The sequence below is a fragment of the Aythya ferina genome (assembly GCF_964211825.1).
Source record: "Aythya ferina genome assembly, chromosome: 2".
Classification (NCBI taxonomy): Eukaryota; Metazoa; Chordata; class Aves; order Anseriformes; family Anatidae; genus Aythya; species Aythya ferina.
In genome coordinates this window covers 130531208-130549927 of record NC_140297.1, presented here as the reverse complement: position 1 = coordinate 130549927, position 18720 = coordinate 130531208, and the positions used below count along the sequence as shown (strand labels likewise).

At 37.8% G+C, this 18720-nt stretch overlaps 1 long non-coding RNA gene across 2 annotated transcripts in view; it reads right to left on the bottom strand.

Moving 5' to 3' along the window:
• The window catches only part of LOC311432744, a 64251-nt gene that overhangs the window by 14483 nt on the left and 31048 nt on the right, over positions 1–18720 (bottom strand). The gene's annotated exons all lie outside the window — the stretch shown is intronic.

The following is an 18720-nucleotide window of genomic DNA, read 5'->3' as shown; positions in this document are numbered from 1 at the left end:
GTGTGCTCTTTGTCCAAAACAGTTACTCTTTAATTGCTGTTCATCAGGATTTGTGAGTAAATGACAGAGACTATACATGAGACCAATAAAGGAAGAAACTTGTTTGTTTATTTTTTAAACTCTTAAAATTAAACTTTTAAGACTAGCTTTTTATTTGTACAGGAGAATATTTCTAACAGAAATTACAGTGCTGAGATTTTCAAAAGATGCCATCTTTATCATTCTTTTTGTTGTTGTTATGCTGCCATAAGTAGCTGCATACTTACAACTGTCAACAATCGCAAATGGATGAATGGCATTATCTGCAGCCACCAATAACCCATTTGATTAAAAAATAGCATTTTCATTCCTACATTCACTGTGTTTCCATATGCCTACAAAGGGAAAATCATAGCAATTACTGCAAAATAATCATTGCAAAACCTCCTCTACATCTCCAGAAGCAGTCAATTTTTTCTTTGTTGCCAATACATGTTAACTCAGACACGAGGCATCTAAAGAAAGCATTAGGGACAAATATATGTTTGTGAACATATGAGGATAATCAGAAAAAGCTGGATGAAATACTCCATGAAAGCAGCGGTAACTAATTATGTAAAGAAAACACAGTTTGGCATAAACAAACATTTCTGGGTATAGTACAAATGGAAGACATATGTGTGAGTTGTTTCAAAAGATAAGGTCATGATATCATGATGGTGTTATATGTTATATTCCAGTCATTTTTGTGAATACAGAATTACATTTATGCTGCTCTTGGGAAAAAAAAATGTCAGTAAAGAAGAGTCCATATTTTCACAGTCCTTGGGAAACATACAGGTAAGAGTTAAACACAGTTTTGTATTTAGAGGAAAGTTTTGTAAAAAGACTGTTGCTCGTCATGAAGCACAGAGATGGAAGAAAAAGCAGTATAGCGGCATACCAACATACAGAGCTACTGATGAGGCATTTTTAAATTAGGAAAATGTCCTAAGAGTGGGAGGAAAAAGTGTCACTCTACTGAGGAGATTTCTTAGAGTTGCAAATATATTCCTTTGCAGAAATTTATTCAGCAAAACAGGTCTATAAAGCAATCTCTGCTATGCTAGTGTAGTGAAGTATTGAGCACTGTTTCAGAGCTAGAGCTACAAAACTCAACAGAGTATGATATCAAGTATGACCAGGGGGCTAGTTTAGAATAAAAGAAATGCTATTTAATGTGACTGGCTTCTCAGTTCCTTTTCAGAAAGATATGCTGAAATATTTCAGACAAACTATAAAATATGAAAGAAGATCATAACACTGAAACATTTTTAAGGATTCTTTAATTACCTTGTTTCAGACATCTCATACTCCTGACAAAGACTACATTGAGAATTGAAAAACTCCCACATTAATATTTCTTCCAGCAAGTACTATGGGCTAAAGTGAGACATTAAGTTAAATTAACCTACATTAGTGTCTTCAGAATACTGTTGTCTTTTCCCCAGAGAAGCTGTTGTATAGAAGACAATCAAAGCAAAGAATAAACACAGGGTCATTACTCAAAGTCTCGTGGTTTCTATGTTAGATTAGAACACAGTTTCAGGGGCAAATACTATATAAGAAAGCTGTTGTATACAAAGAGAGATTTTATGAAGACGAAGAATGCAAAAGTCTCCAAAGATCTTCAAAGAAGGAAATAAAAACTCTTTGTATGTCCAGGCACAAAATCATAACTTCAGAATTGTATTTTTGATTACACTTTAAAGTTCATTTGAAGTTGGCAGGTCCTATATTTAGCCCAGCATTCTGTAAAATCAGTTATACAAGAGCCCAGTCAGACCCCTAGGCACCAGAAAGCAGATCAAATCTGGTCCCTTGACCATGATAGCTGCCATTTTCCTCCACCCCCTCAATTTATTTAGGCTTTTTTACATGGAGGCCTCTGAAAGGGAGAGTGTGAATTTATTGAAGTGGTATGTTTCAGGTGATGTTTCCATTGCCCATGCAATAATATTTCATAATATCATAATATCTCATAATGTTTATTCAAAGGCAATCTTTTGAAATGTTTCCTTTCCGAAACTTTACTCTGACCAGAGTCCAGAGTTGAAACTATTTGGTTCAGGTAAACTCACTGTTTTTTCACTATGGATTCATTTTGTATGGAACATTTTTTCTTTGTGAGGTCAGAGTAGAAGGATGACTGTGGGTGGCAGAAGTATTGCTCCTTGCACTGTGATGCAGAAGTGCTACTGATGGGGTGCACAGGCAGGTTGGGGCCCCCTGCTAGGATACGGCACAGCTGAAGCAGCAACATCAAGGGATGCAGATGGAGAGATCCTGACATTGGCTACAGACGATGTTGCTGGAGCTGACTACAATGCAGCTCCTGTGCAGGGACTTCTACAAGGCTCTTTTACCTAACTTGGAAAAAGAAAAAAAATATCCAACTCTTAATTCATATTAAGATGGAACTTTTTCTTTTCTGATTCTCCGTATTTTCTACGTTCATTGCTTGAAATTAGTCACCCAGCATCAGCATGTTTATAAAAACTGATTAACCACATCTCTAGCAGTTGGCTTGTTTATAACATTTGTTTGTGATTTACAAGATAGGAAATAAAACTTGGCATAGCAAGTAAAATTTGGTTGTTACTATTCCAGTCATTAATTGTATTTCTAACATTTGGAAATGATTTCTTCTAATTTTCATACTGTCAAAAATATATTCCAGTTTGTAATTAGTTTGATAGCCTTTGTTTATTCCATCATATCAAGTTTCCTCTTAATTTTAAATCAACAAAAGTTCTTTTTTTTGTTGCCTTTTATTAGAGAATGATTAGGTTTCCTAATCCAAGGACCATAATTGTGTGATAGAATTACAATTACAGTGCTGATATTCTTTTCCAAGGAAGTGTTAAATTATTTGGGGTGGGTAGAGAATACAGTATTACTTACTTAATATTTTGGTGTCAGCATGGTGTCAGTTACATATTCTGACCTGGATTATCATACCTGCAGATGTCTTCATACAGCCTGGATATTCCATGTGCAGAAAAAGAAATAGAAATATAACCCATTCCACACACAAGTACACTTCGAGTTTGCATCTGCAGTTACTTATCTTCAATCACAGTTCTGATTTATTTATTTTTTTAATTCTTTACTTTTTTTTGTGTTCACTATAAAAGCATAGGAAAATGCAGCTATAAATGGCTCTTTCAACAGTTATTTGGACACACAATATGCAGTTCCAATCTATTTCCCGCAACTTATTTTCCATTTCAGTATGAAGTACAAGTGGATTCCTTTAAGAGACTATATATTTTTCATTTAAACATTGTGTAAATACAAAATATTAAGTGTATCTTTTGAAACACATCTTTAAAACACAAGTGAAATGGACAGATTACAAAAAAAAAAAAAAAAAAGAGAGAGAGAGAGAAAAAAAAAGTGTATATACTGACAAATACCTCACTCTGTAGCATATTAAAATTAATCCAGTAGAGATGAACAAATTAGGATAGAAGCCTGATTATTATTGTTTAATGATTATTTATGAATGTTACATAATATGCCATGTATAGGAGCATTTTTAAATACTTATCCAGCACCTCCAGCAGCTAAGATGTTTTATAAGCAAGAGCGATCCCAAAGATGAAGTATTTTTATAACAGTTTCATTCTGGTGAAAAGAAACATGGTTTAACCTACCACAAGTGAAATGTTCAAACCCAGCTAGGGCTCTAGCTTGGATGACTTCTAAATTAGCTCAGTAATATATATTAGAAGGAAAAAAGATTAACATTGAAAAAAATAGATCTGAAAGAGACTTGTGCACTGGAATGTTCATTCATTTCTTCCCTTCCTGCTCTATGAGCTCTTCCAATAAAAGCTATTCTTTCACCCTACAAACTCACTTTTTATTTCTAGATAACTTACAGGTTCGTACCAGATCTTATTAATTTTATTTTTATAACAGAAAGTATATACAAAAATCTTGTGTTTGCAAACTTACCCTTATCCTAGATTAAACTGGTTAAAAAAATATTTTCAAGCAGACTCATTGCAAATACAAAGACTGATCACTTAACACATAAAGGAGAACAATCTTTTCTGAAGAAAACTTGCAAGGTTTTATATATGAAAGTAGAATTCATGCTCAAAGAACAACACAAACTCCTGGAAATGAAAAGACAATTACTTTCAAAGGAACTCCATTATTTTGCTAAAATATGTGTCTTAACACCTCCTGTGCAAATTCAACAGGACCACATGAGCTCACTTGAAACTTGTTCTCATCAAGCACAAATTCCAACAACCTTGAAGTCAAAGGCTGTAAACCATCCAGCCTATTGACATCCTGTTTTGTACCACACTTTGTCTTTAGAAACCTGCATGCCTTTAAAATAAAAAATTTGTAGGTTTTTCTTATATTGTGCATGCTTTTGGACAGATACCCTTGAATACTTACAGTCAGAAGAGAGTGGAATGATTTTTCTTGACTAATTTTAACTACCCCTATTTTAACTAAGATTTAACTACCACTATACTACTAACTGCAGAAGTGAGCCCTGCAGTTAAAGCTAGTTATCTAGACCTGAAACAGAAGCCAAACACCTCCAAAGACACGGTTTATACCTGTCTGTTTCACAAAGTTCTTTTGGGCTGAGATGAATCAGCCTCTGAGGGTGGCTGTTTCGTCCCAGTGATCAGACAACTGATTTTAGACAACTGGTCTAGGTCAGATGCCAAAGTTTCAGATAACCCAAATTAAGTAAATTAAATAGCACTTTCACGTAGTGCTACAAGATCTTGGTTGATAATCTCTAATGTAAATCAGCTCTTACAATAGCCAAGGTTTCTGAATGCAGACAGTCTAAATTTATTTTGACTTCCGCATCTCTCACTGTCTCTTACTATAGGCCTTTCAGACCAGTGTGGTTTTAATTTATTCTTTAAAATATCTTTCAAAGACATTTTGCCAGACAAATATATAGCCAATGTGTAAATCACCTTATTTCCCTCATGTGTAAATCATCTTATTTCCCTCATTATTTCTCTTTCAATACAAACTAGTCTACTGTTTTCATTTAAGCAAGACTAATTTTTAACTGATATCTATAATGACTCAATACTATATCACCACTTCATTTAACACATAGTGCTTAGATTAGCAACTATTGTTAGAGCCTTCATAACTATTTGTACTGTTACCTCTGTTGAAAGACACCTTTCAATAGATCAATTACCTTATCTAAACCTTAAAAATCTCTGAAGTTAGACTATGTAACCTGGCAAAGAATTTAACCAACACAGAATAAATACTTATACACAGATTTTACACTTTAATATTTTTTTCATCTCTTTTATCTACAGTTTCATTTAAGGCATTTGGTCGGCATACTGACATTCCAGTAGGTACGATATGAATATCCACTAGACAATTCTTACAGTTTACATGTTATATATGATTACCCCCAACAGCAGTTGTAAGGTATAATGTATTACAGGGACTGAACTAATTGTACAGCTGGGACAGTAAGAAGAGGCAGGTTCTGTGCAGAGATCCCTGAAGTTATTAAACAAATTATCAAAGAGGCTGACATAATTATCATTATCAAAGAGGCTGACAAACAATTAGAATGGGAAAGAATATCAAAGTTAAAAACTTTCATGTGATCAGATGCAGAAATTACTTTTTAAAGAGTGACTGCAATTGCATAAGTCTCCCTTTGGGGCCCCTCAGCTTGGGTCTAGTTAACTTCAGAGTTAAACAGAGTTCTTCTCTACTGAAAAGCATTCCTGAATGAGGAGTTTTGATGAAAATTGTCTTTGTCTTTTTGCATATTGTGAAAGTTTTAGAACCTGTTGCTGTGCCCAGTCTGGGCTCTTTCAACCCACTAACAAAACATGAGCATTTCCTATGGCACAAATCAACCATAAGGACTAGTGAATGGGTGTTTGAGATATTGAAAAGCAGGGAAACCCTACTCAGTTAGTTGCTATTGCTCTTGGTATATAATCTCCTTACTTAGCTCAAGGCATTAAATACAACTTTTGAAGTTCTCATCCAAAACTATTAGCAAACACTCAACTTTATAAGAAAGAAACATTATAAAGAGAACAAAAGGTAACCACCACTTACACTTTAGCAGCTATTATATATTTGCTGTGACTGCACAAAGTAGCTAAGAGCAGCCATAAAAGCAAAACTGCTGAAAGCATAATAGTTCATAAATGTTATCCTATGGGTTTGCTCAAAGTCTCAGTAAGATCCAAGCATTGTAACTATATTGAGATGGGCATTACAGAAAGTACAGAAAGCATTTTTACAAGTAATTTAACAAAACTGCACATTTATAACTGTCCATTAGAGGTTGTGGCACTAGCTACTAGAGAAAGGCATGAGTCTCTAAAGACATTCAATCTTAGTTTTATTACTGACTTCCCATACAATATTGGTCAAGTTACTTCATTTTCCTCTGCTTTGGGTCCCTCTACGAAGCAGTGATAACCATACCTGTAAAATGTTGTAAAGCATTTAAACAGAGCTGTCTCCCTAAAAGCTAGAAATGCAAAATTAAATGAAACTGATTCTATATATCTTAACACAGATTAGTAGAAGAAAATCTAAGACATTTCAAAAGACAATCAGAACATCAGAAAATGCTAAAATGCTTCTGACATACAAAGAAGTAAGGTTACCATCAATTAGCCTTTGCTGTCTGTATACACTGATAAACCATTCAGTCACTTAATGGAATTTAAATTTAAGTGCAGTTATATAGATCCCTAGATTGTAGTTAGAATTCGTTTAAAATGCAGGGTCAGAAATGCATTTAAGTGGTGCACTGAACAGTAACAAAGCCTGAAAGTCTGAAAACCATGTATTGATGATTTGGACAAGGGAACCGAGTGCACCCTCAGTGAGTTTGCAGGGGACACCAAGTTGGGGAGAAGTGTTGATCTGCCAGAGGGTAGAAAGGCCCTGCAGGGGGACCTGGACAGGCCAGGTCAATGAGTAGAGGTCAATAGGATGAGGTTCAACATGGATAAGTGCCCCATCCTGCATATTGGCCACAACAAACCCATGCAGCGCTACAGGCTTGAGGCAGAGTGGCTGGAGAGCTGTGCAGAGGAAAAGGATCTGGGGGTATTGGTCGATGCTCATCTGAACCTGAGCCAGCAGTGTGCCCAGGTGGCCAAAAAGGCCAACAGCATCTTGGCTTTTATCAGGAATAGTATAGCCAGCAGGACCAGAGAGGTAATCGTTCCCCTGTACTCTGCTTTGGTGAGGCCACACCTCGAGTTTTGTGTTCAGCTTTGGGACCCTCGGTACAAGAAGGACATCAAGCCCCTGGAAGGTGTCCAGAGAAAGGCTATGAGGCTGGTGAAGGGTTTGGAACACAAGTCCTATGAGGAGCAGCTGAGGAAACTGGGGTTGTTTAGTCTGGAGAAGAGAAGGCTCGGGGGAGACCTTATTGCTCTCCACAACTACCTGAAAGGAAGGTGTGGGGAGCTGGGGCGCAGCCTCTTCTCACAGATAACTAGCGATAGGACTAGAGGGAATGGCCTCAAGTTGTGCCAGGGGAGGTTTAGCTTAGAAATAAGGAGACATTTATTTTCAGAAAGAGCAGTCAGGCATTGGAAGGGGTTGCCCAGGGAGGTGGTGGAGTCACTGTCCCTGAGGGTGCTTAAGGAAAGTTTGGACATGGTGCTTAGGAACATGGTTTAGTGAGCAATGTTGGTTGGGATGGTTGGATCAGATGATCTTGGAGGCCTTTACCAATGTTAATGATTCTATGATTCCATGATTCTTGCAAGAATGTCCTGCTGCTTCATCAGGCTCTAGCAGGAACGCGGGGAACTGCTAAGCAAGGGTGATGCTCTAGTTTCCTACCTCTTGGCAAAATGTTAGTTGTTTATAGAATGACTTCCCAGCTCTGTCTACTCCAGGAAAAGTCATGAACTCTTCCACAAGCAGAATTCATAGTCAAGGGCACATATAGAACTATGGAGGGACTACGTTATTTTGTCTAAATCTGAAAGACGTATCTCAACAGTACAAAGAAAAGAAGTGTTGTGACAGGAAGATACAAAACAAACTATATATGTACACTGAAAAAATGTGTTGAAATCATCTCTTTCAGGTTAATGAACACACATTTCCTTGGAATTTATTGTGCTGTTCATGCATTCTTCCCCATCTGTGAATTGTAGGGGCATGACAGAACAGAGTGGATCTCAATCAGCTTTTTCCTGTATATTTTTCTGTGAAACAACCACTCTGCAAAATAAAGTCCCTATTTGCATTGCAGTTTAATGCTAGAAAAGCAGATCCTGACTGAGACTTCTACATTTATATACTAAAATTGTATTGTATTCAGTAAATTATGTCTGTTTTATAAATAATTAGCTAAATCTAATGTTAGTCACACTAATAAAAATTGAATAGTTCAGATATGTAGTTTGGAAAACTAGGCTATGAGACTTCTGAATGAAGAGCTAGTCACTTAAGAATGTGTTTGTTTGTCATTTGGCTAAATCAAAACCAGACAATGTAAGTATCACCAGATGGAAAGTATTACTATAATATTTAAAAAATATATAAATAAATAAAAGAATTCCAGAAAAGTGTATTTGACTATGCGCTGGCCTACACTGCTACTTAAATACTCAATGAAACTTGTGGAATATAGGTTAGTCGTGAAATGTGCAAAAGCACAGAGAATCCTTCACTGAAGGAGTTTAATTTCTTTTGAAAGACAGCATGGATAACTCCCGCCAAGTTTTTTAACAGCTGGGTGAAAGAGTCACAGTAATTGAATTTTTCTCCAGCATGAAAACTAGATGGCTTGTAATCCAGTATTACTGCATCAGGACATATGTGCTGGATCATCAAAGTCAGTTAAAGTAAACAGATAAGCAGGAAATCCAGACTAGCTTTACAAATCTAAAGTGTAATCAGCTACTTCCACAAAGCTCAAGTAAGTGGACCAAAGCTTGGCAAGCTGAAGTATGAATAATGTTTATGAATCTTCCTCATAAATTGTCCTTCACAGAATGCCTGGGCCATGAAAATAAAATGTTCTTTTTTCTTGTAGGTTCGTGACTTTGGGAGAACAATAATTCTTATTCCATAATAAATATATATGTTTTAATCTTTGTTGTTTTTTTTTTTTTTTTTTTTTTTTTTTTTTAAGCTATCAACATAAACAAGGCAATAGGGGCTGCTATTGAAATAAACAGAGTAGAATAGACAGGCAACACTAGAAACAATGGCAAATGCACTGACTGAGTGAGGTGAAAGCTGAAATCTCTTTTGTTTTGCCCTAAAACTCTTTGAAGGGGGTCATGATTGTCACTTCTGAAAATCCAGTCGTGCCAGCCCTATATTATAGTTGTCTGCAGCTTCAACATGCCACAGCTGGGAACAACCAGAGGTGCATGGTAGAGGAAGGGGCTCCTCCCTAAGTCTGTCCTCAGATATTCTCTAAGGCTTCAAACGCTGCATGCTGCATTTACAGCCTGATCCTGGGAATCAGCCATAAAGCCAGAGAAATCAATGCAAAAGGCTGGAATTAAAGATTAGTACAAAATAAGTTTGCATCAACTTTAAATTTTGAATCTGCTTCTTGGTGGAACAAAATCCCCTCAAATTCATTTCCAGCCTCATTCTCCACCTCTCACAACTCTAGTGAAAAGTCTTGCTTGCTGCCTCTACAGCCACCAAAAAGGGGCTTCAGAAACTGGAACACTCTTCTTCTCATTTCAGCTCATATCAGAAGCCCATAAAGACCTTTTACCAGATTGCTACCCAGAGGCTTACATTTTATTACATCATAGCATATTAATGGAAATTAATAAATATTGGTACTCTATTTTTCAGTGGATTTTAATAAGGATATTAATTGAAGAAAACTAAAGGAAGAAGGTCTATTTTAACCCAATTTAAGGTGCATTGAGGCAGCTAACATTTCTAGGAAATTGTTATCCAGAACATGTGTTTTCAAGGAAGAACATGCTGAAAAGTCTGCTGAAAGCAGAACAAAAACTCTGTGTATCTGAGGCAAAAATACACTTTCTGAGGAAGAAACAGAAACAAAACTGATTACTTAGAAGACAGATGCCATATATTGGTACTTTTAACTGATGATTGTTATTTATTTTGCCTGGAAGCCACCTTGCTATTTTCATATAGTTTGTGGTGGTGTGACTTTTGTTTTGGTTTTGCTATTTTTTGACCAGTTTTATGCCATTGGGTAGTATCTATAGATGAGATACAGCTAGAAGAGCTGTTTGTGTAATTGCACTTTCAGTGAAGCAGTTAAATCCTCTCCTTCAGCACTCACTCTCACACCCACATACTCCTATTCGTATGCAGCATCTTATCTCTTGCTGTCTGGCCTGTGAATTATGTGTCTGCTTCTATGTTTTCTGCCAGCATTTGCTCATCATGGGCTGGTCATTTTTCACCTACAGAGATATACAGTCATCACATTTACTAGCTGTACTTCTATGATAAAAAATGAAAAGTATGTCCTTTCATTTCACTATTTAAACTATTTAAATTTGTGCTAAAAGAGACCAAGGACTACACTAGTTAAAACATGTTACTTTCTAATTGAGATCAATCTAGAAGCTAGAAAATTAGGTAATGTTTCCTTAGTATTTTGTTACTAAAGTTACCAGAGTCTGTAGTGATCCTGGCCTCTGTCCATAAAGTACTCATAAATCACTGCATGGTTCAGTCTGCTCTTCTGTATTATGGTACACAACAGGCTGAGCAGGGAAAGAGGCAAATTAAATGGAGATGCACAGAAGTGTGTGTGAATCTGAGAACACTGCAGGACAGCAAATGGTTTCCTAAAAGGAACAAGAGGCACTTAATCACAGGGGCCTTGTGAGTGGCAAGAATTGCCCCCTAAATTGGGAGATGCTTGAGTGTCTGGCTCCAAAACTGCCACTAAAGCACCACAAACCCCACTCCCCCATTATAATCCACCCAATAAGAATCAGGTACTGGTGGGGTGACTGTCTTACTGGTACTGCCACCAAAAATGCTTCAAGAGTATGTGCAAACAGAGGAAAAAAATACCAACGGGTTGCTTTTCAGATTGAATTATTAGCACAAAGATACATGCATTTCAATGTAAATTCTGTTCCCAGAACAGTGTTCAAGAGATTCAAATATCCACAGGAATTCCAGTAGCATATCTTAAGGGTATTCCTCTGTATATTGTCTTTTATTAAGAAATTAATTGCTGACAAATTTATTAGATGTCATATGCAGACATCTTTTTATCATCTTTGGCTGTGTTTCTTGGTAGTCTTTTCTTCTTGACAATATCATAAAAGTCTCTAGGGGTGCCAATAATAATAATGCTTATGCAAATTTCTTGGCCTGAACTGAATGTCAGCAGAAAAAAAAAAAGACAGGTAAACACTTTGTTAGTAAAACACTGGCTTTGTTTTCAAAGGAAAACAATATAAAACACAAAGAAAAAAAAAATAAGAAAAACAGACTTAAATAATTATCTGTTTATGAAATGCTGAATCATGGGCCCACATATGCCAGAAACCTTGCCAGGTTATGTTTTCTATCCTGCTTGTCTGTTTTTTCCAGTAGGGCTTCAAGGACTGATAGAAATTAATTATTTCTCAAAATCACCAACTCTTTGGGCAGCAGATATGAGAAAAAGATTTATCACATGATAGCAAACCCATCTCCACTTAGGAAATTACAGTTTGCCAGCCCTCTCACCTCCACAACCCCCAGTCACTCTACGGGGCTGTTATTGCTCAAACACAGCCAGATCCCAGGGGCAGCAACCCAGCCAAGAGGTAGCTCTGGGAAAAACAAAACAAAGCAAAACAAACAAACAAACAAACAAAAAAAAAACAAACAAACAAACAAAAAAAAAACACCCTTTGCCAAGAGCCAGGGCACCAGCAATCTGGTAATGCAGGTGAGGCGTGATTATGTGGTCAAGTAACACAGTGAATTTGTACACTCCTCAGACAGCTGCCGGGTTTTAGTAGGGCATGTTCTGCAAAATTATTGCTCCTGGTTTCTGGCAGATACCCAAGGAAAAGCAGTGCCTGCAGCAACGTCGGGGAAGTACTGGATAGGAAAAAAACTTCTGAAACACCTCTGGTTAAAGTTTACTTTTATGGCACAAAAAAAAAAAAAAAAAAAAAAAGCTTTTCTGCAGACTTGAGGTAAATCACAAGTCACTCAGCACTTCTTTTCCCATGAGGGCTCCAGGAACAATCAGTACATTTGCTGCAGGAAAGTATAAGCAGGAACATATTCACAAACAGTAGTTATAATTCCTGAAATGTCTCTGCTGCCAGCACGGCTTTATAACCTCCATATATTCAGTTTTTAAAGAACCTTCTCTTTCACAAGAGCCAGAATTAGTATGAGAATATTAAGACTACCTGGTGCCTATTAAAGCCATATGCAATCAACATTGTTGAAATAAATATGCAATAAAATCTGTTCTTATCTTCCTCTGTTGTGTGCAGCAGTGCTAGCTCTTACCTTATAATCCAGAAAGAGTAGTGGAAGTTCAGCTGAGCTAGACAGCTGTTGTAGAACATGGGATGGTATCTTGCACTGCTTTAGAAAGATAGCTCTCTGGCTAAATAATACTGACAGTGCGAGTTGGTTCTACACGGCCAAAACACAAGAATGGGAATAACCCATGGACACAATAAGGTTTTGTTTTCTTCAGTTTGACCAACCTGTGCTGCTAACACTCTCCTGACCCAAGGCCCATTTTTAACTGTACAGAGAGAAGAGTGTGCTAAATGAGGCAGGCTCCTGGCAGACTTAATACTAAAACCAGGGAATATAGTGGTTTACAAAACAGTAATCTAGACAAAGCTGGGAATTTTAATGTGGTTTTAATGGTTCAGAGGGGGAACATATGTGCTTTCTGTCCTATTCAGGACACAGGAGCATCCCCATAGTAATAGGAAAAGGCCTTATTTTTCCCCTTCTAACTTTTTTTGGAGTATAGGTAGGTTGCTTTTTTAGACGTTTCCCATTGTGATGCTTTGATAAAACAGGAGGCACTATTCTGCTCATATTTACCAAATACTCAAAAAAACTTCCTAAAATTTCTAAAGTACTCCTCTCCTGATATTCCCCAAGGGCTATAGAGCTTTTAAGTATATGTCATTTAAATGTGTATTCCTATGACAACTATCATCCTTTGCCATTTGCAATTTTGGAGGACATACATGTAGTTTAGTTCCAGTGCCCCTGCAGAGAAGAAAAAAAATCTGTTTTTCTCTAGTTCTGAAGACTGAAACCAATGCAGCTATGCGGTTCTCTAGTGCAAGAGCCCATTTCTATAATGAACATCTGGAAAACAAATGAAAAACAAACAAAAAAAAACTTCCATCACTGCGAATGTATTCTAGAATAAGCAAACAGGTTTTATTTCACATGTTATTTTAACTTCACAAACATCATGGATTCAAAAAGTGAGGTAGCTGGAATAATCAGGAAAAAAAAAAAAAAAAAAAAAAAGAAAGTGATGAACATGGAATTGCACAAAGATTTGGAGAAAAGTGGAAACAACCTCTTCACCACCCAAAAGTGCTGATTCCTGTTGTCTGGATTTTGGTACCAGAGGTGAACTTTCCAGCCTTGCATGGGAGGCCAACACCTCGCCTCCTCCCTATGGACACCTCTGCCCACTCAACCCCTCTGAAGAGTCCCACTGCATCCATGCATCCACTGCTGCTAGAAGGCTCCCAAGATGCTCGGGTGGGGTCAGCCTGCAAGGACATCACCTCCAGGAGGTGAGCAAGGGGCAAAAGCTTGCCCCATAGGGCATAACTTCAGGTAAAGTTCTTGATGTGCTCTTGAGTAAACAGCCTGGCACCCACTGTGCAATTGCTTCCTATCTGCCTGCACGACAAGGACTGTGACAGTACCTTTGGACAGTGACCCAGGATCTTCCCCAACCCACAACAGATAACGCAAACACAAAGCTGTAAGAGATTACATTTCATTTCCTAGCTTCTGTCAGAAACTGAGATGAAAGGTAAACTATAAGTGCTTGTGTGTATATACACATGTACATAACCTCCATGCTGTAAGGAACAGTCAATATCTAAGGATGCTGGTAACTGCAGTTTCTGTTGCGTTTCTTAACAAAAGCACCAGAAAAGAGAGAGCACTGAAGCATAATTTTGGTCTGATGGGTGTAATTACACACTTACGCTTTTTTTTTTCTAGCCAGTAGCTTTCTACCAAGTTTTAAAAGAGCTGTAAGTTATGCCAAATCAATAACACACAGTTGTGTATATGCTCCTTTGAAAAGTGAAAGAAGCTATCATTCCTGATCCACTTGGTGTAACTGAAATACAAAAAGTAATTGTGAAAAACAAATTGTGCGGACTGTGCAAAACCAGACTTGCTGCTATTAAATCTCTAAATGGTCTATTAATTTTCATTAATCAAAATTATACAATTAAGATCACAGATTTAATCGATTAGTTTTCAGTAATTAGGCTAATCCTTTCTGAGACCATCACAGAATGCTTTGAACAAATTATTACTGCAAATGCTGTGTGTGTACTACTCAGCTTTCCCACTTCAATCTTTTCATATAAGTTGACATTTATTGATTCATTAAAAAAAAAAAAAAGTGCTTCAGGAGTCATGAATACTCTGAAATAACATGCAATTATCTTTCAGAAGAGGTCAAAAAAAAAAGTAGAAAAATAATCTGCTATTTAACATTTAATTAAAATGAAGCTATTTAATGAATTGAAATTAAATGTTAATTTAATTAAAAAGAAACTATTTTTAAAAAACATAAAAATTACGATACCCATATCAGATGATTATCCCATGGCCTACTATAACATTGTATGATTCATCAGATACAAAATAGTGTAGAGTGGAATCAATCTCATGCTGCCAGATAAACTGTCATGTGTCATACTGACACATTACTACATGCTCTCTTACTGCCGTTAAACAAATGTTCCTTTGAAACACAGTATAAACTACATTCAAAAAAAAAAAAAAAAAGGATGTACAAATGCATGTATATATATTTTGGTGGCATTAGTCATAGCTCAATAATTAAAACTAAGCTGAATTTTGCATGAAAAGAAGGAATCCACTTAACCTTCAATATTCTTCAAAAGTAATGTTAGCCTGAAAGCATTAGTACTGCAGTCTTGTGGCATAAGCTCATAAGAGAGCAAGAGAGCTTATGCCAGGGATTTAGTTGGCCCATAATTTATTTTCACTTTATTAAAATATTTTCCTTAATTTGCAGTAGGCATCCAAACAAAGAGAAAGATTTCCTAACAAAACAATGAAGTAGCTTTATATGTCTTTACCAGAAATCTTCCTTTTACTATATGGATCAGTAAACATGGCTTGCTAGGTTACAATTGTTTTCATTAAATATTAACAAATATCATGTTACCTGAGATGTTATTCACTAAACACATACTTTAGAGTTTTATAGGCAATAGCTATTGGGTTATTTCTTTAAAACCATGCTTTTCAATAACACTCATTAATTTATGAGTAATGAATGTACATAATGAATGTACACATTCATTTATGTGTACATCAATGAATTCAAGAATAACAAAGAATAATTGGCTTCAATTTTTATTATCCTTTCAAATTTTTGCCTATTCATCCTCTTTTATTTCTGAATTCACTACAGCAACCTATTGAGTCACTGTTTATACTATACAGAACAGCTTACAATCACTTACCTCCTTTTAGAAAAAGCTTGTTTTTCTTACCATTTTCCTATTCAGTGCTTTTTCGTTGTTGTTGTTCATTTTAAATCTACTTGAATTGTTCATTTCAAATTTTCAGATTACCTGTATTCAGTTTTCACATCTTTTATGTCATGTTTTCAAACCAATTATTGAAAGTTTCTGATTATATCAACACCACTAGCAGGTGTTGAAGCCCAGTTTGTTAGCACAATGATTGTTAGTAGATCATACCACCCTTGTGAGAATTCCTGCAAGAAAGCCAGACTGTCTTGTTCTTATTCAGAAAGAAATAGAGGGGCTTTTTTTTTTTTTTTTTTTGTCATAGATCAAAAGTAGTTTTTTAACATAGTTCATTGGTTTCGGAGTACAGATACGACGGTCTCTTTCAGCCTTACTTTCTGAGGTTCTGTTAATTAGGATCTGATTTTTTTTATGTATGCATATACATGGCTTGCTCATTACTATTAAATAAAGAAGATCACAGAATCACAGAATTGTCTAGGTTGGAAGAGACCTCAAGATCATCGAGTCCAACCTCTGACCTAACACTAACAAGTCCTCTACTAAACCATATCGCTAAGTTCAACATCTAAACGTCTTTTAAAGACCTCCAGGGATGGTGACTCCACCACTAACCTAGGCAGCCCATTCCAATGCCTCACAACCCTCTTGGTAAAGAAGTTCTTCCTAATATCCAACCTAAAACACCCCTGGTGCAACTTTAGCCCATTCCCCCTCGTCCTGTCACCAGGCACATGGGAGAATAGACCAACCCTCACCTCGCTACAGCCTCCTTTGAGGTACCTATAGAGAGCGATAAGGTCGCCCCTGAGCCTCCTCTTCTCCAGGCTGAACAAACCCAGCTCCCTCAGCCACTCCGCGTAAGACTTGTTCTCCAGGCCCCTCACCAGCTTCGTTGCTCTTCTCTGGACTTCTTCAAGCACCTCCATGTCCTTCTTGTAGTGAGGGGCCCAAAACTGAACACAGTACTCGAGGTGCGGCCTCACCAGAGCCGAGTACAGGGAGACAATCACTTCCCTAGCCCTGCTGGCCACACTGCTTCTTATACAAGCCAGGATGCTGTTGGCCTTCTTGGCCACCTGAGCACACTGCTGGCTCATATTCAGCCGACTATCAACCAATACTCCCGGGTCCTTCTCTGCCAGGCAGCTTTCCAACCACTCACCTCCCAGCCTGTAGCTCTGCTTGGGGTTGTTGTGTCCCAGGTACAGGACCCAGCACTTGGCCTTGTTGGACTTCAGTTGACCTCAGCCCATCGGTGCAGCCTATCCAGATCCTCCTGCAGAGCCTTCCTACCCTCGAGCAGATCGACACACGCACCTAACTTGGTGTCATCTGCGAACTTAATGAGGGTGCACTCGATCCCCTCATCCAGATCATCGATACAGATATTAAAGAGGACTGGCCTCAGTACCAAGCCCTGGGGAATGCCACTAGTGACCGGCCTCCAACTGGATTTGACTCCATTCTCCACAACTCTTTGGGCCCGGCTATCCATACAGTTTTTAACCCAGTGAAGCGTACACCAGTCCAAGCCACGAGCAGTCAGTTTCTTGAGGAGAATGCTGTGGGAGACGGTGTCAAAAGCCTTGCTGAAGTCAAGGTGGACCACATCCACAGCCTTTCCCTCATCCACCCAGCGCGTCACTTTGTCATAGAAGGAGATCAGGTTCGTCAAGCAGGACCTGCCTTTCATAAACCCATGTAGACTGGGCCTGATCACCTGGTTGCCCTGTAAGTGCCATGTGATGACACTCAAGGTAATCTGCTCCATGACTTTCCCCGGCACTGAGGTCAAACTGACAGGCCTATAGTTCCCCGGGTCTGCCCTCCAACCCTTCTTGTAGATGGGCATCATCTTGTAGATGAGCCGCCAGTCAACTGGGACCTCCCCCGATAGCCAGGACCGTTGATAAATGATGGAAAGCATCTTGGCCAGCTCCTCTGCCAGTTCTCTCAGTATCCTCGGGTGGATCCCATCCAGTCCCATCGACTTGCACACATCCAAGTGCCGTAGCAGGTCGCCAACCATTTCCTCATGGATAGTGAGGGACACATTCTGCTCCCCGTCCCCTTCCACCAGTTCAGGGTACTGGGTATCCAGAGAGCAATTGGTTTTGCTGCTAAAGACTGAGGCAAAGAAGGCATTAAGCACCTCAGCCTTTTCCTTATCTTTTGTAACTCCTTAAGTTCCTCCCCACATCCAGTAAAGGATGGGGATTCTCCTTAGTCCTCTGTTTATATTTTACTTCACGTTTTGAACTTCTCTTATTTCACATAACTGAATGTCTGTGTACTCTAATACAACTTCTGTTAGCAGGTTTCCCTCCCTGGAAGCTAATCTGAGATAAATATTTAGTAGTTCATCTATCTTCATACAGGAGTAATATTTTCCCTGTCACGTAATTTTCTTATTTTCCAGGCTACTGGAAATAAACCATTCTAATGGCACTAGCCATTCAAACAATTCTAATTGCTAAAAGGCATTGAATTCACCTTCTCCAAGCATCACCAAGAAATCTATTTGCAATCACAACTTTATTTTTAAGGAAATACAGAACTTCTAGTGAGCATGGCCATTGCAAGACTTTACTGCCACTGGATTACATACAGAAACACATCTTATCCTAGCAATAGGATACTTTACCATTGGTGGCTATGCTGTAAAGCTCTACAATAACATAAATTTGCTCAAAATTCACATTGCAGTTACAAAAATATTCCACTAGATGCCGATATATTATAGTAGAAATTATAATGGCAATCAAATCATACCAATTCAGGTGTAAGAATAATAATATATTTTTTTTCATATATGTGCTTGTCCTGATTTGGATTAAGACTTCTACAGTTGACACTTCATCAGATTTGTGCTTCTTAACTGAAGGCCATTATGTCTAGTGTCATCTGGACATGGTCCCAGGCAAGCAGTTCCAGGTGTCCTGCCTTGAGCAGTGAG